Source organism: Vulpes lagopus, chromosome 23 (assembly GCF_018345385.1).
Source record: "Vulpes lagopus strain Blue_001 chromosome 23, ASM1834538v1, whole genome shotgun sequence".
Lineage (NCBI taxonomy): Eukaryota > Metazoa > Chordata > Mammalia > Carnivora > Canidae > Vulpes > Vulpes lagopus.
In genome coordinates, this window is record NC_054846.1 from 24,560,472 (window position 1) to 24,583,817 (window position 23,346).

Sequence of the window (23,346 nt, forward strand, 5' to 3'; positions counted from 1 at the left end):
ATATTTGCAAGTTGTCTTCTGACTTCCAGCTTCCCTCTCCCTTTACCTCCACATTTTAGCTCAGGTAGGGTCACGAAGAAGGACGATCAAAATGAGTTACAAATTGCAGTTTAATTCTTCTTGGCAGCTCTTTCTAATTAGCAAGAACTAAAATGTAGTGTCTAGTTAATTAACCTCTCTTAAGGCCACCTGAACCTCTGCCCACATAATACCACTCCAAGTCCTTGAGCTATTCAGTGCCCTCAATAAAATTAATATTGAAAATATTGGGCCTCTTGGTTGAAGAACTGATGGACAAATACACCTTAGATTTGCTAAGCACCCTGCGTTGTCAGGTGCAGCAGGAGGTCTTTAAGCAGCCTCCTATCTTCTGGGTCTGCTGCAGCAGGGGTGGTCCCCCTACCTCCCATTCTCCAGAACAAAGGCCAACAAAGACTTATGATACTGTCATGGAGCACAGGCTATTAAAGAAGGATTCACAGATGACTTCAACCAAGGAAGTGACATTTGAAAGATGAGGTTCAGGATTTGTGTTGTCGCCAGTAAAATTTCTTAAAGACAAGCTTGTCATTCAAATTTTCTTATGTTTTATTCATTCACCATGTTTTCAGGAGTAAAATATGAACTGCCACACCTTGATCAAAGCTGTGTTCTAAATCTTCTCAGGAAAATGCTTTTTGTTTAGATGATAGGCTGAGGAAAATTAGTTCTCCCCTTTTCAGTGTGCTCTGAACGGGAGCTATTTGACTCACCATGCACAGCCTGAATGGGACTATATGGCATTTGACAATGGAAGAGGGTGACTCTCTGCAATTAACATTTTTAATAACATTTTAATTCTGGAGTTTAGTAACTACTCAGCAAATACTCATTTTTAGACTATTGCTTGTGAAAAGTCCTTTAGTGTTCATTTGCCCATGATCAGTTTGGCTTTAGAATTTGGTCCATTATCAAAGATTTAATAAACTGGACATTTTGAACTATTGCTATTGACTGATCAAAGCTTTTGATATGGCCCTACCTCCTTTGTATTACTGTGACACTTAATACACTTGGATAATCCTTATTATGGCATTATGGCATCATATTACAATTTGTCTATTTGTCCAACCATCTCCCCACTGGAAGGCAGGGAACATGTCTTATATTTCAGCATATCACAATACCTAACCCATGATTTGGCCCATATTAGGTATTTGAGAAATATTAATTGAACCAATTAGTGTGAGAGGAAAAAAATGTTTGACCAAGGGGGAAGGGTTGTTGGAAACGGGTCAGTGCTTAGGAGACCTGAGTGGTAGGTAAGTTTATTCCATAGATCTCAATCATCTTCCTGACTCAAGAAAGACTATTGCATGAAACCATTTAACAGCACACTTGGGCCAGGCCAGAGAGCTCTGTGAGAACTGCAAAGTTATTCTGTTGAGGCACAAACAAATGAAGTTCTTCCTGGAACTGAAGAGTTGGACAAGGATCCATAAGTGGGCTTCATGAGTTCCCCCCAAAATTACATTCAAAACTGGTTGTATATACACATTCTTTTCTGGGATGGGGAGAGGATCCATAATTTTCATCAGATTTTTAGGTAGGCCTGATCCAATAGAGATTTTAAAAATTAACAGATGCCAAATATTTTACAATCAAAACAGTCTTTAAAGAAAACTAATTACAGCAATGGAGAATTATAGCTATATATTAGATCCTTTTGCTATAACAGTAATGGTCCCCTTAGATCCATGCTTTAATTTACTATGCCTGAAAAAAATATATAGATAAAATGAAATAACTTGTTTTTCAAAATTCCAAAATTAAACAAATTTATATTATATGAAGCATTTAGTCCTTCGTGGTTAAACCTGGAGTTTTTAAATGAAAATGCAAAATTCCCAAACTGTTTTTCTGAAACAAAACAAAAACAAAAACCCAGTAACATAAGAGGTCAAAGAAACAGATACACCAAGTTCACGTTTTAGGACTTTAAATTAATGTTTATAACACATTCTTATAAAATTTGGCAAATTTCTAATATTAAATGGTACAATTATTTACATGTTATAATTAATTACATATATACATATTCATTTTTATATATATTTAAGCAAATATAGAAAACCCTATATATTTATATATTAATAATTATTATTATATTAATAATACATATATAGTCTTAACCAATATTAAGGCTAACAAAATAGATACTATTGGCCATTTGACAGTTAGGGAAACTGAGTCATAGAGTGACTAACTGTTAGTAAGGGATGAACCCAATACTTGAAACCAGATTCCAGAGCTCAGGGTATCCTGTTCCCAAATGTTGTTGAATATACATAAACTATCTGATTGTCTTGTTTTCTGAATCTTCTCTTTAAAATATCTTTTTATTTCATACTTTTTTTCTTAAGAAAAAATGGGTAAGTTGCACTGAAATATAGGTGTAATAGTCTAGCAGAGGCCAGGTAAGGTTTTCCTAAATACATCAGGGCCAGCCAGTCAAATCACACTGCAGAAGTAAATATGAACAGTGAGTTCTTATCTCAAAGAAGAGAATAGATTATTTGATTTCTGGCTTCCTGGGTCTCCATTTCTCAAATGTCATGAAAATCTTGCTTCAATTTATAACAGAAAAACTTGCCAGTACTATGTGTTTGGAGTCTGCTTCATGCATTTCATCCTTATATGAATGCCTTTCATAACATATCACACTAATTATTGTCATGGCAACTTAACTGAATACATGAAAAAAATACAATTTGCTTTTAGAGGACACTGCCTCTTTATCAAATACCATGCATTAATGCACAGAAAATTTATTATAGGATCCAATCACATGTACCTTAAATGCGCTTTACATTGTTATATAAATGACAATTTTTTTCTGAAAACAGACACATGTATCTCATCCTAAAGTTCTGAGTGTTGCAATAGCTGTATGGGTGAAATATTCAGGTCCATTTTATTGGGATACAGTTTGATCTACCTTATTTTAAATTCATATTTATGAAAAACATTGCCACAAACTTCCATCTCAATGTGAAAAGGCGAAATGTCTACATTAAAAAACTATTTCCTGTGTCCCAGAAAGCAACCTTCGAAAATATTACCTTTCAGATCTTCAGTGACACCATTAAATAAAAGTCCTATGTGCCCAATATTCCCTCTGAAGTTTGTCCATCAAATGGTCTCTCTGACATGGAATAGGATTATGTGGGACTTGTGTTGTCCAGATCAGGAGAAGAGGAGCTTGACCAAATTTGCTAGATGATAAACTATGAAAAGATAGGATTTAGGTATTTTTCTATATTTCACCCATGGTGCTTTTCCCAGTACTCTATATGGCAGGAGCCCAATCAATGTTTCTTGCTTAGAGACTCACAAAAGGTCAGAGCTATAAGGAGATTTAAAAAAAAAAAAAAACTGGTTTTGGGGTCAGCCTGAGTTCCGATTCCAAATTCCTCCACTTATTAGTTGTGTGACCTCGGGCAAGTAACCTAATGTGGGCCTCAGCTCCTCATCTGTAAAATGGGGATAATAATAATAGCTAGAGCATAGGATTGTCGAGGGTGTTGAATGAGTTAATAGAGTTCTTTAAAACAGTTCCCCATAGATGTTAACCCCTATGATTATGTCCAGTTTTCCAGGATTCCCTTAGGAATGCCAATCATGTTGTAATTCCTTTCCATTCCGTTAGCCAAGTGGTGGTATTCGTAATACTGAACAGACTATACTGTGCGAGGCACCCCCAGTCAAACAGGGATCCCAGGCTCACCAGGCTTAACCATCTCGCTGCTGGGGAAGTCTAGGGGAACCAAGGTGCCAGGCAATGGGGGTCATGGGGCAATTTCTGTTTAGTACCAAAGAAGTATGGAGGTATTTTAATACTTTACAAGTGATATCAATGTGTCCTGGCTGCATATCAGCTCTGCTTCACCCCTTCCCACCCAGGACATTCAAGCCAGTGAACTCCCTAATCATTCCAAAGATCAAACTAGACATTATCTGAAGCATATGTCGGTTTCTAATTCCCTATTGAGAGAAGTGAAAGTGAACATAACAGGATTATCAGAATGCACATAACAATTTGATATCTGGGGGAGACATTTAAACCCTCTATTTAGGAGCACTTGTTAATAAGAGATATTTTAAATATCTTTTGGATACAACATGTATGGGGAAAGGTGGCTTAAAATAACATCCACTCAACTGAAGTAAATAAACTAATAACCAAGGGAAATGCTGAATGGATTTTGCTAGCTGTCTACTGAGAATAAATTCCATGCAAGAAGAATATGGTCATTAGGGAGGAAAATATTTGCCTGCACTGCAGAAAAGCAGACTAAGAAATAAAAAGTAAACAAAACCCAGAGATGATTTAAAGAATGGCAGAAGAGTCCTTAAGTGCAAAGAACATGTTAAATGAAAGAGCTCCCCAGTTCTCCGTTCGTTGACTTGGACTGAGGATTCTCCATTTGGTGAAACAATCCAAAGTCCAGAGAACTCAGGCTGGGTCACAGTAGCCTTTCATGTCAGGTCAGACCTTTCTCTCTGTCATGGGGCACTTTTGTGGGTTCCTCAGAGAGTTCCCCTCTGAGAATATCCCTCTAAACTTCTCAGGATGCAGGCAATCTTCTCTGGATAAGCTGCTCTTGCTTGGTCTCTCAGCCCTCAGGACTCTTGTAGTTCACCCTTCCCATTTTCAATATTGTATTTTTAAGGCGAGTGTAGGGCTGGGGGTTGCAAAACCCGTGTCTGACCACTTCATTTGCAAGCTCTGAAGGAAGAATATAACATCTCATTTGGGAATGGAACATTTTTCCTTTGTTTGGCTTTGGGCTTCTAGGGGTATCAGCCAGAAAAAGAAGAAAAAAAGGGAGAGGGGAGGAGATTGGAAGGAAGGGAAGGGAAAGGGAGAGGAGGAGAGGAAAAAGAAACAAAACAAAAAAAGAAACAAAGAAAAAAGAGAGAATTCCTTTTTTTTTTTTAACTAAGACTTTTTAGAGCAGCTTTCGGTTCACAGCAAAATTGAGGGAAACGTACAAAGATTTCCCATAAAGCCCTACTCTGACTTATGCATAACCTCCCCCATTACCAACATTCTACACCAGAGTGGTACAGTTGCAACAACTGTTGAACCCACAGTCCAGAGTTTACATTAAGGTCTCCTGATAGGGTCCATTCTATGGGCTTGGACCAAGGTAGAATGACACATACACATCAACATGGTATCATACAGAGTATTTTCACTGCCCCCAAAATACTCTGTAATCCACCTATTCATCCTTCCCCCCCAACTCCTGGCAACTACTTATCTTTTCATTGTCTCCATAGTTTCGCTTTTTTTTTTTAATAATAAATTTATTTTTTATTGGTGTTCAATTTGCCAATATACAGAATAACACCCAGTGCTCATCCCGTCAAGTGCCCCCCTCAGTGCCTGTCACCCATTCACCCCCACCCCCCACACTCCTCCCCTTCTGCCACCCCTAGTTCATTTCCCATAGTTTGCTTTTTCCAGAATGTTATATAGTTGGACTTATACGGTGTGTAGCCTTGTCAAATTGGCTCCTTTCACTTAGTAAAATACATTTAAATTTATTCCATGTCTTTTTTTTTTTAAGATTTCGTTTATTTATTCATGAGAGACACAGAGAGAGAGGGAGAGAGAGGCAGAGACACAGGCAGAGGGAGAATCAGGCTCCATGCAGGGAGCCTGACATGGGACTTGATCCCGGGTCTCCAGGATCAGGCCCTGGGTTGAAGGCAGCACTAAACCACTGAGCCACCTGGGCTGCCCTCTTCCATGTCTTTTCATGGCTTGATAGCACATTTATTTTTAGTGCTGAGTAATCTTCCATTGTCTAGGTGTACACTTCTGTTTATCCATTCACCTACTGAGGGACATCTTGACTGCTTCCACATTTTAGCAATTATGAATCAGGCTGCTGTAAACATCTATATGCAGGTTTTTGTGTGGACATAAGTTTTAGCTGCTTTGGGTAAATAGCAAGGATGGTCTAGCAAGGGTATATTCGGTTTGGTAAGAAACCGCCAAATTGTTTTCCAAAGTGGCTATACCATTTTACATCTCCCTTCCACTCCAGAAATGAATGAGTTCCTATTGTTCCATAAATCCTCTCAGCCATTTGTTGTAGCCAGTTTTCTGGATTTGGACCATACTAATAGGTATGTAGTGGTTTCTCATTGTTTTAAGTTACATTTATTTCCCTGATGACATATAATGTGGAATACCTTTTCATTATGCTTAGCTGCCCTCTGTATCTTCTTTGGTGATATATCTGTTAAGGTCATTGGTCCATTTTTTAATTAGGTTGTTTGTTTTCTTACTGTTGAATTTTAAGAGTTCTTTGTATATTTTTAGATAACAGCCTTTTATCAATGTGTCTTTATCAATCATTTTCTCCTAGCTTGCCTCTCCTCTTCCCATTCTCTTGACATTGTCTCTCACAGAGCAAAAGTTCTTAACTTTAATGAAGACCAGCTCATCAGTTCTTTCTTTTATGGATCATGTCTTTGGTGTTGTATATAAAAAGTCATCATCATACTCAAGGTCACCTAGGTTTTCTTCTATGGTATCTTCTAGTAGTTTAATAGCTTTGCATCTTACATTTATGTCTGTGGTCATTTTGAGTTAAGTTTTTAAAAGATTTTATTTATTTATTCATGAGACACAGAGAGAGAGGCAGAGATACAGGCAGAGGGAGAAGCAGGCTCCCTGCAAGGAGCCTGATGTGAGACTCATCCCAGGACCCTGGGGTCAGGACCTGAGCCAAAGCCAGATTCTCAACCACTGAGTCACCCAGGTGCCCCCATTTTGAATTAATTTTTATGAATGCTATAAGATCTATGTTTACAATTATTGTTTTGTTTTGTTTTTGCATGTAGCTGACCAGTTGTTCAGCACCATCTGTTCTAAGAGACTATTTTTGCTCCACTATATTATCTTTGTTCCATTGTCAAAGATGAGTTGGGCTATATTCATATGGGTCTATTTCTGGGCTCTCTGTTCTATACCATTGATCTATTTGTCTATTCTTTCATCAATACCACTGTCTTGATTACTGAAGCTTTACAGTAAGTCTTAAAGTCAAGTAGTGTCAGCCTCCAACTTTGTTCTTCTCCTTTAATATTGTGTTGACCATTCTGAGTCTTTTGCCTCTCCATACAAACTTTAGAATCAGTTTCCAATATCCACAAAATAACTTGCTGAAAATATTAACAACTTGACAATATTGAATCTTCCTATCCATGATCATGATTTTGTTCGTCAGCCTTACAGACTTCCTCATATAGATCTGGTACATTACCTTATATCCTGAACCTTGCTACAGTCACTTAGTAATGCTAGGAGAGTTTTTTTTGTTTGGGGGTGGGTAGGAGTTATCAATTCTTTTGGATTTTCTACATAGGTGATCATGTCCTCTGCAAACAAGGACAATTTTATTTCTTCTTTCCCAATCTGTATATCTTTTGTTTCCTTTTCTTGCATTAGCTTCAATTTCCAATATAATGTGAAAAGGAATGGTAAGAGAGACATCCCTGCCTTGTATCTGATCTCACCACTAAGTGTGACATAAGCTGTAGGTTTTTGTAAACAATCTTTATCAAGTTGAGGAAATTCCTTTCTGTTTCTAGTTTACTGAAAGTTTTCATATGAATAGGTGATGAAATTTATCAAATATTTTTTCTACATTTTTATATAATCATGTGATTGTTTTCTTTTTAAGCCTAATGATGTGATAGATTATATTAATTGATTTTCAAAAACTCCATTTGACTATTTTCTGTTAATCAATCTTTTTGATAAACTGTATGGTAAGATACTTGTCCTATATGTTATACATTCCCAAGAGTGCTATGCAAAACAGAAGAATTATACCTACCATTGAATAAAATGAATTGCAACCCATATAACAATGCATTGACATGGGTATTACACAATAATGATATTAAACCATACCAAGAAACCTAATCAATCAAATCATACAAAACTGGTCTTTCTTAGAGTGTGTCTGAGTTTCTAGTGAATGACCACCACTCAAAGTAGTCTAATTGAATTAAATTAGAAATCAATAGTAGATAGATATCTGGAAAATCTAAATACTTAGAAATGAAACATACACTTCTAAATAACCCATGGGTCAATAGAGATAACAGTTGAAACCAAAGTAGTGGAGCCAGATCCATTAAAAATTATTAAGGAAATAACTTGACCCAGTGGCCATTGCTGGTTACCTAGACCACATCATTTACTTCCTTTGCCCTTTAAAACACAACAAAATTTGTTTCTTCATGTTTCTATTTCTTCTCTAAAACCCCTATGTTCTTCAGGAAAAGTGTGCATCCAGGTTAGTGTTTCTATAGGCCTAAGTGGTCTAAAAATAAATCCATCCCCCTTGGACAGTGATTCATTCAGTTAATCATACTAAGCAAATCAACTCAGGGTGTTCAACTAGTCATGAGCTAATGTGTTTAAGAATTAGGATATAGTTTCTTAATTTCTTTAGAAGATAACTATCTAAAGTAAAAAATAATAGTAATGTTTTGCAGGACTTCTAAAATTTATAGATATAAAATATACAAAAATAGAGATGGTGTTAAATAGAACACATAGTATTGAAAGATTCTTGCATTATATGTGAAGAGGCATGTTATTAATTCATACTGCTATATGATGAGTTAAGGAAGCCTGCTCTAATCCTCAAGCAAAAAGTACAACAAAGAGTAATAGCTAATAAACCGGTAGTGGGGATAAAGTGAAAAAAAAAAAAACTCAATTAATCCCAAAGAAGATAGGAAAAGAAGAAGAGAGGAATAAAAAACAGGTTGGACAAATAGAAAATAAATAGCAAGAAGGTAGAATTAAACCCAGCAATAAAAATAATTACATTAAATATAATTGTTACACATACCAATTAAAAGAAGAGCAAGGCCCAACTATACACTATTTACAAGATATACTTTACAAGATATACTTTACAAGATATACTTTAAATATAAAGACATAGATAGGTTAAAAATAACAAGAGTGAGAAAAATAAAACATGAAACACTAATAATAAGAATTTAGAGGAGGTATATTAACATCAGATTAAGTAAACTTTAAAACAAGCAATGTTGCCAATAATAAAGATGCACATTTCTTATAAAAGGTATCAATCCATCAAAAGAATATAGCAATCCTTTTTTTTTTAGTTTTATTTATTTACTCATGAGACACACACACACACACACACACACACACACACACACACAGAGGCAGAGACACAGGCTGAGGGAGAAGCATGCTCTTCGCAGGAGCCTGATGTGGGACTCGATCCCAGATCCCAGAATCATGACCTGAGCCGAAGGCAACCGCCCAACCGCTGAGCCATGCAGGCATCCCAGAACATAGCAACCTAAATATTTGTGGACTTTATAACAAAATAGATGAGGCAAAAAAGTGACAGAACTAAAAAAAATAAATGAACAAATTTACAGTGATAATTGGCTACTTTAACATTATCTCTGTCAGTAACTGATAAAACAGGTAGGACAAAAAAATCGATAAGGCTATAGATTTGAAAAACATGAATTAGCAGAATACATATTCTTTTCAGTTGCATATGGAATAATCACTGAAATAAATCACACTTGTGCTATAAAAAGTCTCAGCAAATTTAAAATGATTGGATCCTATAGAGTGTGTGCCCCAATTACAATTGAATTAAATTAGAAATCAACAGTAAATAGATATCTGGAAAATCTCAAAATACTTAGAAATGAAACATACACTTCTAAATAACCCATGGGTCAAAGAACAAGCAAGCAAAATTAGAAAATATTGTGAACTGGATAAAAATTGGCCAAAAGCATATCAAAATTTGTAGTGTACACTAAATTAGCACTTAAAGGGAAATTTATAGCTCTCATTGCTTATATTAGAAAATAAGAAAGGTCTCAAATCAAAGATCTAAGTTTCCACCTAAATACACTACAAAAGAGAAATAAATCAAACCCAAAGCAAGTAGAAGGGAGGAAATAATAGAGGTAACAGTTGAAACCAAAGGAATAGAAACCATAAAGCAGTGAAGAAAGTCAATAAAACCAAAAGCTGTTTCCTTGAATAGATTAATACAATTGAAACCACCTAGCTAAACTGATCGAGAAAAAAATGGGAAAAAACACAAATCATCAATATTAGAGATGAAAGAAGGACTGCAACTATAGATTTTACAGATATTAAAATAATAATAAGACACTGTTATGATAACTTCATGCCAAGAAATTTGACAACTTTCTTTAACTTATTTTTTTTAAGATTTTATTAATTTATTTATGAGAGAGACACAGAGAGAGAGAGACAGAGGCAGAGACACAGGCAGAGAGAGAAGCAGGCTCCATGCAGGTAACCCAATGTGGGACTGGATCCTGGGACTCCAGGATCACACCCTGAGCTGAAGGCAGGCACTCAACTGCTGAGCCACCCAGGCGTCCCAAATTTGACAACTTAAATGAAAATGACAAATTCCTTTAGAGGCACGAACTACCAAAACTGAATAAAAGTTATTCTATTTCTAATACCAGCAACAATTTTTTAAAGTTCCATTTATAATAGCATAAAAATACTTAAAATGAAGTTAATGAAAATTGTACAAAATCTGTATTCTTAAAACTAGAAAACATTGCTGAACATCCTAATAGATGGATGGACATATTATGTTTGTGGATTGGGAAACTCAATACTGTTGAGATGTCAATTCTCCCCAGACTGAACTACAGATTAAATGCAATCCATATGAAAATTCCAGCAGGCCTCCTTTAAAAAAAAAAAAAAGTAATAAGATAATTCTAAAGTGTATATGAAAATGGAAAAAGAAAAAGAAAATGGAAAGTCAAACAATTTAAAAAGATAAAGACTATCCTGGAAGATTACACTACTCGATTCAAGATTTACTCTAAAGCTGCAGAATCAAGACAGTGTAGTATTGGCATAAGCATAGACATATAGATCAATGGGACAGAATAAAGCATCCAGAAATAGATCCACACTTATATGGCCAATTGATTTTCAACAAAGATGCCAAGGTAATTCAATGAGGAAAGGATAGTCTTGTCAACAAATGGTTCTGAAATGATTGGACATTCATATCCAAAGGAAGGAAGGGAAGAAGAAAAGAAGGAAAGAAGGAGGGAAGGAGGAAGATGAACCTTTACCTTACATCAGAAGAAAATTTAATTTAAAATGGATCACAGCCTTAAATCTAAAAAGCTAAAACAATAAAAATTTTCCAGTAAAAAGCATAGGAGAAAATATTTGTGATCTTGGGTTAAGTAAAAATTTCTAAAATAAGACATAAAAATCATGAACCATTTAAAATATTGATAAATGAGAGGCACCTGGATGGCTCAGTCAGTTAAGAATCCAACTCTTCATCTCAACTCAGGTCTCAACCTCAGGGTTGTGTGTTAAACCCTATATTAAGCTCCATGCTGGTTGTGGAGCCCACTTTAAAAGAATAAAAATAAAAAATAAAATACTGATAAATAAATTTAAAATTATAAAACTTGCTGTTCAAAAAACACCAGTAAGAAAACAAAAAAGGTGACCTCTAGACTGGAAAAAAAAGTCATAATATTTGTATCTAACAGAGGACTTGTATCTAGGATATATGAAGAATTCTTATAACTTAATGAGCTAGTCCTCCCTCCTCCCCAAATGAACAAACTATTTGAACAGACACTCCCCAAAAGAAGATTGCAAATAGTCAATAAAGCTGAGATACTCAGCTTCTCCATGGGTTTTCCCTCCACAGTTCTTTCCTTCCTAAAGCAATCAGTGTTGGAACCAATTCTATGGACAAGACATGTCTCTTAAGTTTCCCTATTCATTTTAAGCATTTATTTAGGGAATAGTTATTGAGCATTTACTTACATGCTCATTAAACTATTACAAAATTGATATGCTTTAAAAAGGGCAAAACAAGCAGCTCCTGGGTGGCTCAGTTGGTTAAGTGTCTGCCTTTAGCTCAGGTCATGATCTCAGGGTCCTGGGATTGAGTCCCACATTGGGCTCCCTGCTCAGTTGGGGAGTCTGCTTCTCCTTCTGCCCTTCCTCCCCATTCATGCTTTCTCTCTCTCTCTCTCTCAAATTTAAAAAATTTAAAAAATAAAAAGGGCAAGAAGGATATAAAAAAACTATCAAAATAGAGTTGCAGCAAGTAGCACTCTTTTGTTGGCAAATTTATCAGTCAGCTTTTGCTCCCTGACAAACTACCCCAAATTCTATTAATTTAAAATAAGCAATCATTTATTTGGGTGAAGATCCTGCTGGGAAGTTTTTCAGGTATGAACAAAGCTTGGCCAATCTATGCTGGGCTTTTTTATATGTAGGTGGTTAGTTTGTAGATTGGTCCGGCTGGTTAATCTCAGATGACTCAGCTAAGGCAAATCTGTTTCATGATCTCTCAGTATTCCTCAAGGAGTTGATCTGTACTTATTCACATAGCAGTAGTGATGAAGGATCTAAAGGGCATCAAGAGAGGAAAACTCTGATGCACACATGGTTTTCAAACCTCTTCTGTATCCTGTTTATGGGCATCTTTTGTCCAAAGCAAATCACCTGACTAGGCCCAGAGTCAGTGTGGAAAGCCCTCACAGTTGTATGAAAACAAGGAGGGGAAAAATTTGTGGCCATTTTTGCAATCTACCACTATAAGTCACACAACCCAAATCAATCCAAGTTAACCAAAAGGAGAAATTACTGGTTCATGTTATTGAAAACACCATAAAGCCAGTAGTGGCTGAATCTAGAGGTTCAAATACTATCAGCAGAACTCATTCTCATGACTCCTTGGTATTCCTACTTTTTTTATTTCATTTCTAGAAGGCTCTTACTTTGTTCACAAGATGACCTTCAGCAGGTACAGACTTTCATCCTAACCTCTCAACATCCTAAGAGGAAAAAGAGGATATCCCCCCCTCTCCACTGGCAGTTTTAGGATTGAGTCACGCTGGACCAAGTTGAGTGGAACACCTATCTCAGTTAACCTATCTCTTTTTTTTTTTTTTTTGATGATAAATGGGCTCATTTTATTTATCTATTGTTTTCATTTAGTCACTCTAAGTTTGAATACGTTTGAAAATTCCAATAATAAAAAGTAAACATATGTATAAACACATATATTACTTGAGAATATGGTGGGCTGGACAAAAACCAGTCCCTCCTCCACAATAAAAACTTAAAATAGGTCAAATTAGGCTTGTTCCTATCTCAGGGGCCAGTAAGATAAGAATAAATTGATTCTTTAGGCCTTGGGTATACGCCCACTCCTAGTGGTAGGAGGACAGGAGCACTCCCATCTAAATCACATGGACAAAGATGAGAAGAGGTGAATCTACCTAAGAATTCCCTAAGAAGGGGGATTTGATGCTTAGCCACTGAAACAACCAAGTATCTTGAGCTATAAAAATATCCTGATGAAGAAGATGTTGCTATGTCATGATTGGAAAGATAGAGCTATTGCTGCTGTTGTCAACCTACTATCCTTGACTACTAGTCATAATGAATTTGCCCCATGCCAGGCACTAGCCACCCTAGGAACTGTAAATCATAGGGCTCTGGATTAAGAGAAGCAAAATTTATTTTTTTAATATTTTATTTATTTATTCATGAGAGACACAGAGAGAAGGCAGAGACATAGGCAAAGGGAGAAGCAGACTCCTTGCAGGAGCCTGATATGGGACTCAATCCCAGAACTCCAGGATCACACCCTGGGCCAAAGGCAGATACTCAACCACTGAGTCACCCAGGCGTCCCAAGAGAAGCAAAATTTAGATCTGAAGTATGCTTCATCCTGGACTCAGAGAGATGGAACTATTGGGTTGTCATCTTGGAGAAGGGTGAATGGATTCTGTGTGCAGAGAACAGTACACTGGACACTCGGTGAGGAAAGCAGATTGGGGTAGATATTAGTGGTGCTCACCCACATTTCCATTCTTCCATTCTGCATGGATAGGAGCACTGCATTTCTTTAGCTTGTTGAAATCAGGAATTTCAAGAAACTGTTTATTAATTAAAAAGGAAATGTGAGCAGAAACGACACATGTCACTTCTAGGCTGAAGTATTTAATTGCTATGGTGATCATACAAGACTATGTTAACACCCGCATGCCATAAAAATGAGGTAAAGTGGAATGCTGAACCTGGAGTCACCCAGACCCACAGAAGACTTTGCTCAAATGAGAAATAACCTTGAATTGTTATTGCAGTAGAATCAAGCCTAATTGGACCATTACACACTAAATAATACTATAAGACAAATACCCACACATCAATTTTATAGGTGAAGAAACTGACACATAGGGAGTTTAAACAAACTTCATGGAGTCCCATATTCAGCAACCAGCAGACCCAAGATTCAAATCCAGGTCTGTCTGATTCCCAATTCCATGCAGGAAAGACGGAAGGGAAGGAGGGAGGGAAAAAGGAGGGAAGGAAAGCCAAGTAAGGAACAAGGGCATTATTTTAAAATAGTCCTATATCCTTAACCTGCTGTCAAGCACATACAAAATATGAGAATATAAAAAGGGGACTTTTTAGCTGAATAGGTTCGCTGTTCACTTGCATGATCCGAACATCCATTTTTAGTGGGAGAACCCATTAGCGTAAGTATAAGAAAGCCCAGGTTCTAGCTCAGTTTGTCTCTGTGTCTTGTTATGTCACTTAATTTCTCTGGTTGTATGTATTTATATATATTTTTAAATTAATAAGTCACCAGGTCTACTCATAGTGTGATTAAATGATATAATGCCTCTCCTAGCTGCTGCTTCTTGTCTTCTCTCCTCAACCTCATTCTCATTTTCAAATCGGCCTGTAAATTGACTGTTTTCACCAAATGTATCCACTGGTACATGGTTGGAATGTGATTTCATTTGTCCAGATTTAAGCAGGTATTGGCACATTCCAGGCATAAATCATCACTGCGTATCTGTGTATTTCTTGGACATCCTAGACACCACACCAAGTGATCAGGGTTAGAACAAAGAAACACATATAGGTTGCCTTAAACAATATGAGGTTTTCTTGTTTACTTTTCTATAATTTTCAAATTTTCTATGAAGAACATAACTTGAAAATACAAATTTCTTAAAGGGAAAACTGAGGCCTAAATGATTTAGAGATGTTAGAATAAAGATATCAGGGAAGAGTATTATACAAGTAATGTATATAAGTGCTACAAGTCAAATAGTTACATTGGTTTTACCCATGACAAATATATAATTAATTTTAGGCAATATTTAAAATACAAATGAAAATTATATATATTATATATTTATTAATTATAATTAATATAATTATAATTATAATTTCTGACAAAGGTAGCTAAGTACCATACAAATGAGAAAGAGCTCAGGTAGCTATTTGCCCACCTTTCACACTTTTACCTAGTTCTGAAGATAGGTAATTTTTGCAGAATCAAGGTCCAAAAGTTCATGTTGCAGGCATCTTTCCGAGAAGCTCCTGAGACATGGCCTATTTTATATTGCACACCTCAGGACTCTAAGATCTATTTATATTCTGCTTAAGCTCTTGATGTAGTCTGAATCTTTTTTATAGCTTAAAATTAAATTGTGAATTTGGGGCCAATTCATCCCAGTGAATTACAACTGCCTCTCAAACAGATTCCAGGATATACTGTCCCCTAAATATATCTCGTTGTTTCAGAGAAATCAAGACAACATCATAGGAATCTCTGTTATATTCTGTGATTGCAGTGAATCCTATTGCCATGATATTGTTACAGCAAACATATCTTCATTACTAAAAATAAGATGACTAAGTTTTACCACAAATATTTCTCAGTATAGTGGAAGCTCAAACCTCTTTGAAGTTGTGGTGATGTGTTTTGATCTCCAGTATATGTACTACAACATTTTTTAGTCCTCTCACTCTTCTCACAAAGAAAACAAGGTGGATCCAAGACATAAATGCCAATAACATTCTTAGCCTTGCCTCTGAGAGCACCTTGAATTGGTAACCCCTCCCAATAGACTTGCTTCACTTTTTCTTGTTAATAAGATCCTGATTATGTACAAGATAGCAGGGCACCCAGCTAAAGACTTCATTTCCCAGGTTCTGCACATAGGCAGTGGCCACGGTCCTGGCCAATGAAATGTAAGCCTGGGGTTTGCTCATACTCATGGTCTGCTGGGGATCTGCTGGACCTGCTCATTCCCTACCTTTTCCTCCTTCTTGCCTTGACTATGAGCATGGTGACTGGAATTCCTATCACCATGTTGAGACAATGAAGGAAAGGCCAAAGGAATCTCAGGGAGATATGCATAAATGTTGTCGAGCTGATAAATCAACAAAAGCAACTATCTGCTTCCCAACTTTGCTTTTATGGGAAAAATAAACTCTTGTTTGTTTAAGCCACTGAAATCATGTGCTTTATTACCTTCAGCTAGCAACATTCCTTATAGTTATACGTCCTCAGACCAGTCTTGTGTGAGGTAGTTAGCAAAGCTTTTCTCTAATCCTTAATAGAAATCAAGAATGGGGATTCCTAACACATTAATTAGAACAGCTGCCTGTGCACCTGTCCTGCTAATGAGCCACCCCAGGTGACTTTTTGCTGTCAACTGTAAAATCAGCACTCAGATAAGCAATTATTTATGTTATTCCATAAGCTGCCCTCCTCCCAAACTTCAAATCCCTGCATCTGCCTGAAATTGTCAGCTCTTTGAGGTGAGGTTGTGTGAATGATAGATTTCCTCAATTCTCTGTGTTGCTATTGCAGCCCAGTCTGAGCATTAAAGACAAATTGGCTGTGAAAGGAATCATGGGGGGAAACGCTAAGGTCCAGATAATTCCAGATGATTAAATGAAAGTTCAGTTGGCCACATAGGCCTAAGCTCAAAGGAGTGGGGGTGTATTCAACATGAGGTGCAATTTCTTTGGAAGAATGAGCCATGTAACTTAGAAAGATAAGAAATGCTATCTCCTGTTCTCATGAAGTAAGAGTTAAAGACTACAAAATATACTATAAACAGTCTTTTGGTTAGAAGCAAAGATGAATGTACAAAATGAAGCTAAGAATGAGTAATGATAATAATTCCGGTGGACCCTTACAAAGCACTTACTCTGCTACAGGCAAAGTACTTTATGTTCATTTTTTTTTTTCTCATTTAACCCACACAACCATATCATGTAGAAGTCACTACTAAGGTCTTTATTTTACAAATGAGGAAATAAAGACTTGGAGAAGTTAGGCAATTTGCCTGAGCTTACACAGCTAGCAAGAAACAGAGTCAGGATTCAGACCCAGGTCTCTCTAGTGCCAAAGCCCATGCATGCTCTCAGCCCTGCTTTGCCACCACTGTGCTGCACGACCCCTGCCAGGGAATCAAAGGACATCAGACCTGAGAGGGGCTCCCAATATTTTCAAGCATGAAGATCCTTGTTATCTTTCCTTTAAAATTTACAGGTTGAATACATTCATAGTGACAAAAGTAGCTGTGAATTCAATAGTGCTCATACATGACTCTACATTATATGTCACCCATATTCATTTGGAGAGTAGTAGTTCATATAAACGTGAGACCTAGAATTCATAGAGTCTAAAGACATTGCTTATTGAAGATGGAATTTCTGGATCCTTTGAAATATTTTCCTGACCCTTCCTATCCAAGTTGAAAGTTGGTCCTCTGAGTAGCAGATACCAAGACCAGATTAGATGCACACAAGATTTATCGAGCGATATTTCTGTGAAGAATAAATGGGATGTGGGCAGGAGTGGGCTTGGAGAGGCTTCAGATCATGATGCAGTTCCAATACCTGGGAAGGAGGTGTTGGGTAGAAAGGATTGGGTAGGAGGAGGCTCAGACTGCAGTGCAGTCTAAGGAACTCTTGCCCAGCTGATGGTAAGTCCCTGAGCTAAACCTGCCCATCAGAGGAAGCCGGAATTGGCCCCGTACCCCTGCCATGTTCAGTCATTGGCTGGAAGCAGCCTAGTAGAAGTGTAGCCTTAGGTTCACAGGGGCAGTAGCTGGGGGCTGTAAGTCAACCATGTTCCCCACTGGATGGTTCAGAACATTTCTAAGGCAACCACAGGTTAAGGACCAGGGACATAATCCAATATCTCCATTTTACAGATGAGGAAAATAAGGCCCAATTACACTGAGCCACCTAATCCAGATGAGAATTTACTTGATCCAATCTGCATGCCAGCAGAGTGCTTGAACACTTTGTGAAGTTAAATTCACCTTAAGTCTTCCTAAATAGATGTTTAAAGGTACTTCCTTGCAAGTAGAACATAAATAAGTCCTGGAGCCCTAATACACAGGATAGGGATGACAGACAACAAAACTGTATTATAAACATTAAACTTAGTAAGAGACCAGAACTTTAATCATTCCCACCATGAGAAGAAATGATAGTTATTGATGTGATAGAGGTGTTAACTAATGCTGCAGAGTCAATCATATTTCAATAATGTCTCAAACCAATATGCTGTGCAACTTAAATTTACATAATGTTATATGTCAAATGTATCTCAATAAAAATGATAATAGCATCTAACTCATAAGACTGTTGTGAGCTTCAAAACAGAAAACACGTAAAAATGCTTAATACAGTACCTGGTACACACTAATCCCTCAACAAGTGGTAGCAATTATTATTTCCAATCCAGTGTTTTTTCCACTGGATATAGATAAACTGAAAATGCAGAGAGCATCTTTATGTCCTTATACTTTTTCTTCAATTTATCCTTTCATAGATATTTGTAGAAAAGTAATCCAGTCCTATGGCGATTATTCCTAAATGTATGCAAAAATCTCCAATGTTAGATACTATTATCAATATTCCAGACCTTATGTAAATATCAATATTAATATTCCAGGTCAGATGGCCTCTCTGTTCAAAGACACAAATATATTATAAATAAACAATTGAAGTAGTTTTAGGAAGACTCACTCAACAAGTTTTTAAAGTCGAATCATTTAGTGCTTTCAGTATGAATTCAGTCAGGTTTTACTCAGGATAAAAATAAGCCTCTGATATTTAAAATCCGATTCAATGCCTTAAAATATTTACTAAAGTAGAGGAGAACAAATCAATGCTACAAGGTCAGGGAGGAACTTGCACATACTTGGAGAGTTACCACTACTCCTCAGGCCTTTCATAGAGCTTGGCAAGTGGAAGTGAGCCCCCAGCCAGAGGGGAGCTGCCTCTGGGGTGCTACATGATACTAAGAGAGTCTTATTAAACTAAGAGCCATGAGCTCTTAGTTCTAGGGAGGGCACAACTTTTTTCTCCTTGGCTTAGAAGTCTACTTTCCAGGGCTTCTGGGTAACTCAGTTGGTTGAGCGTCCAGCTCTTAACTTCAGGTCAGGTCATGATCTCAGGGTCAGAGATCTCAGGTCCAAGCCCTGCATTGGACTCCTCATTGGCTGTGGAGCCTGATTAAGATTCTCACTTTCCGGATCCCTGGGTGGCTCAGCGGTTTAGCACACCTGCCTTCAGCCCAGGGTATGATCCTGGAGCCCCCGGATCAAGTCCCATATCAGGCTCCCTGCATGGAGTCTGCTTCTCCCTCTGCCTGTGCTTCTGCCATTCTCTCTCTCTCTCTCTCTCTCTCTCTCTCTGTATGTATGTCTCTCATGAATAAATGGATAAAATCTTTAAAAAAAAAAAAAAAAGATTCTCGCTTTCCTTTCTCTCTGCCCCTACTTCCCTCCCCGGTCTCTCTCTCTCTCTCAAAAAAAAAAAAAAAAAAAAAAGACTACTTTGCACAACAATTGGAGTATAGTTGACTTTATTGAACTATATATTTAAAAATGGTTAAGATGGTTAAAAAAAAAGCAGTGGGGAAATTCTGTGTGAGATGTGGTGAAAGAAGGTACAAGAATTCTCTATTTTCTGCTTAATTTTTCTGTACACTAAAACTGCTCTAAAAAATAAAATTTACTAATAAAAGAAAAAACCATTATGCTAAGTGAAAGAAGCCAGATACAAAATGCTATATGCTTAATTCCATTTATATGAAATTCTCAGTATAGGCAAATCTATAGAAACAGAGAGTAGGTAGATAGTGTGTATTGGGGGATGGGTGGGGAGCAGATGAATAGGAGTGCACAGAGAATTTTTAGAGAAATGAAAATACTCTATATTTGTCATGATGGATATGTGTCATCCTACACTTGCCCAAATCCATAGAATGTGCAACCCTGAGAGTAATCCTAATGTAAACTTTGGGTGATTATGATATGTCAATGTAGGTTTATCCTTGGTAAAAAAAAAATAAATAATGCTCCATTCTGGTGAGTGATGTGGATAATGTAGGAGACTACACTTGTGTGAGAGCAGAAAGTATATGAGAATTCTCTGTATCGTCAAGTTTTTGTAAACCTAAAACTGCTCTAAAAGAAATTAAGTAGATAGTGTTGCAAGAGGAGAGAAAGGGGAGTGACTACTCATGGGTGTGGGATTTCTTTTGAGGATGATGAAAATAGACTGGAATTTGATAGTGGTGATGTTTGCGCAAGTCTCTGACTATATGAAAGACCATGAAATTTCTACACTGTGAAAGGGCTGATTTCATTTTATGTGAATATGTGAATAAAACAAAACAAAACCTTGTACTGAGTATAACGTTGATCTCATCTTTTTTCATTTGACCAGGAGACAGTGGAATATTGGAGAGTGGAGTATAGAGGAAAGGGAATCAGCAAAGGTGTTCCTTTCTTCTGCCTTACAACCTTACCCATCACCCTCCAATGAACTGCACAGTAAGGCTGGCTGCTGAACCAGCTCTCAATGCTCTTACACCCTCCTAGTTCCTCCAGTTATGTGTATTGTAAGGTGTATGTGGTCCTCTGCTTACCAGTAGTTTCTTCTGTGGACTTTTATTTCTGCTTTTCTTGATTAGCACCACAGTGGTCTGTTATCTCTTGATTTCTCCTTTCATTTCCTCGTATTCAATGCATATATTTTCTACTTCTTTATCATTCTCACAGACAGGTAAAATTTCCTCTTGTTACCCAGTTATTTTTCCAACCATTCTTTCCTCCAGTCATTCACCTATTTACCCATTATCTATCTCAAGAATTTCCATCATTTTAGAAGGAAAGGGCTGGCTCACTTCCTGGAAACACCAATAGGAAATATAGCCTAAGGAAACAATCACTATTATCTCCCAGCTTCTGTGACCAGGAACCATTGAGTTTCTTCACTTCATAAATATTTCCAGCTTCTACTACAAAAAAGGGAATGAAGCAACTGACCAGCAAGGCCATGGTCTGTCCAGGTGACTCATAGATAGATTGCTTTGGTACTTTGACAATGGCCATTTACAGACAATGGTTATTTCACAACTTCTATGGTGATGAACGAAGTTGCAAGAAATGGCTTAAGTGTTGTCTTGGCATATCCTTCAGTTTATTGACACACACTTATTGGCAAACAGTTACAGACAAAACCAGAAGTTTCCTTTCCCAAAATTCCCCCTTCTAATTCCATCAGTTTTAGACTTATGAAAAAGAATGGGTTGAAAGTAATTTGGCAAGCAAATTGATGTTTTTAGTTTCAAATACCTTTTTGGAGGAACATCCTTATTAGTGGTTCAAGTATTAGTATGAATCAATTTAATGATATCCACACCTGGACATAATCAGCCCAGACTGGAGCTTTATCTATGAGAAAAGAAAGAACCAATGTAAGGTTGGGTCATTTTTAAGCCTTTGAGAAAACTCCACCATGGTGAGCTCACTTCTTTCAAGTGTAACTACTTCTTTCAAGTCTAAATTCAAAACTCACCTCCTCTTATGGTAATTATTTCTTCTTGTCTCTCATTTCGGTTCTTTTTTTTTCACCCACTAATAGCACTCTATGTTAGGAGAAAATATTAGCAATAATATGTAGATAACAAATAATTTGTATCAAAAATGTCTCTAAAGACCTCTTGCACAATAAGGCAAACAATCCCTCATTTTTTAAATGGACAAAAGAATATGTGAAGAACATACATAAATAGGCAATTAGCACATGAAAAGATGCTAAAATAATTAGTTAACAGGGAAATGCAAATCAAGACACCATTAGAAAGTCTAAAATTAAAAGAGTAACAATATCAAGTGTTGGTGAGGTTGTGGAGTATTTATTGCTTGTGGAATGTAGACTGCTATAGCCACTTCAGAAAAGTCTGATGGTTTCTTACAAAGTTAAACGTATGCTTACCATATGACACAGCAATCCCATTTCCAGTTATCCAAGAAAAATGAAAACATTAGTCCACACAAAGACTTGTATGTGAATGTGCACAGCGACTGTATCTACAATAGTCTCAAACTGTAAACAGCTCAAATGTCAATCAGTGTGTGAATGGAAAAGCAAGTTGTCGTATACCCATACAATGGATAGATAAAAAGCAACTAACTGCTGGTATAAGCAACAACATGTATGGATCTCAAAGTGTTATGTTGAGTGAAAGAAACATGACACAAAAATGTCAATACTACATGATTCCATTTATGTGAAACTCACAGGAAATTTCAATTTAATCTATAGTTACAGAAGGCAGGTCAGTGGTTGCTTGGGTCCAGGAATGAGAGGGGAAAAAAGAGAAACTTCTGGGGTGATGGAAACACTCTGTATCTTGACAGTGGTGCTGGTATGGGTATATGCATTTGTCAAAACTCTTGAAACTGTACACTTGAAATGTGTGCATTTAAGTTATACCTCAATCAAGTTGGTTTAAAAGTATATGAATTCTCCCATATCCAACACTTAATCTCCTATAATCTACCTGCACTATCTCGTCTCTCATATTTATTACAGGGCCAAGGGTTTGCCCTTGTAACCTTCAAACCTATTCTATAGAAATATGGAAGCTTCAAGTACCTCCTTGCCTGTGGCCGATGCTTGACCTCAGATGGAAACTCTGTTTAGTCATTTCTGACCTCTGCTTCAGTCAAGGGACTGCCTGCCTCTGAGGGTAGCTGTTTTGCATCCTTCATGAGAAACCCTGAGTCATTCATTTCCCTCCATTTCTAAGCCTGTGTTCATTTTTGGCATGATTTCTAAGGATAGTCTAAGCCTAATGGAGACACTATATTATATCTTTCTTCCTGCCCATGAGTGAAAGTGGTTTGTAAACTAGAGATATCTTCTCTCTCTCTCACCTTACTCTTTCGAGAAGGTGATTTTCAGATCAATAGCAAAGCTAGTGAGGCTCCCCCCTCCCCTTTGCTTGGCCAACTTCATTTGTGGACAGAGCACATTTGTCTTTCACTTTACTTAAGACGATCATGCTGACAGAAAGCCAATTTGATTCTTTGCAGAGCAGTTTT